General features: G+C 58.9%; 1 protein-coding gene across 1 annotated transcript in view; it reads right to left on the reverse strand.

Annotated features, from left to right (window-relative positions):
• DBP (D site of albumin promoter (albumin D-box) binding protein) overlaps nucleotides 1–338 on the reverse strand; it is a 6,459-nt gene that overhangs the window by 4,039 nt on the left and 2,082 nt on the right. The gene's annotated exons all lie outside the window — the stretch shown is intronic.

The raw sequence follows: 338 nt of genomic DNA on the forward strand, positions 1-338 counted from the left end.
GAAGTCTGTGCCCAGACCTCGTCTTCTCCCCAGTAGAGGGTCTAGAAGTTAGGTCCAATCCTAGTTCCACCCATTCCGGGTCCGGAATATGGGGGTACAGTCCACTTCTCACTAAATAACTCCGGTGTTGTGGGCTCCCCAGTCCCGGCTCCACCTCTCCCCGCGTCCCACAGAGAAATCCACACTATCGCCCCACTGGGCAGACTTCCTGGGATTTGGGGCCCCAAGTCCCTCCTCTCTTATGGGTCCCGGAGACCCAGCCCTTGATCCCCTAGGGGACACAAAATCCGACTCTTCTCCCCGCATCTCTCAACTAGGGGACCCCGAACCCAGGAGCG

Source organism: Myotis davidii, unplaced genomic scaffold (assembly GCF_000327345.1).
Source record: "Myotis davidii unplaced genomic scaffold, ASM32734v1 scaffold464, whole genome shotgun sequence".
In the NCBI taxonomy this organism is placed as follows: Eukaryota; Metazoa; Chordata; class Mammalia; order Chiroptera; family Vespertilionidae; genus Myotis; species Myotis davidii.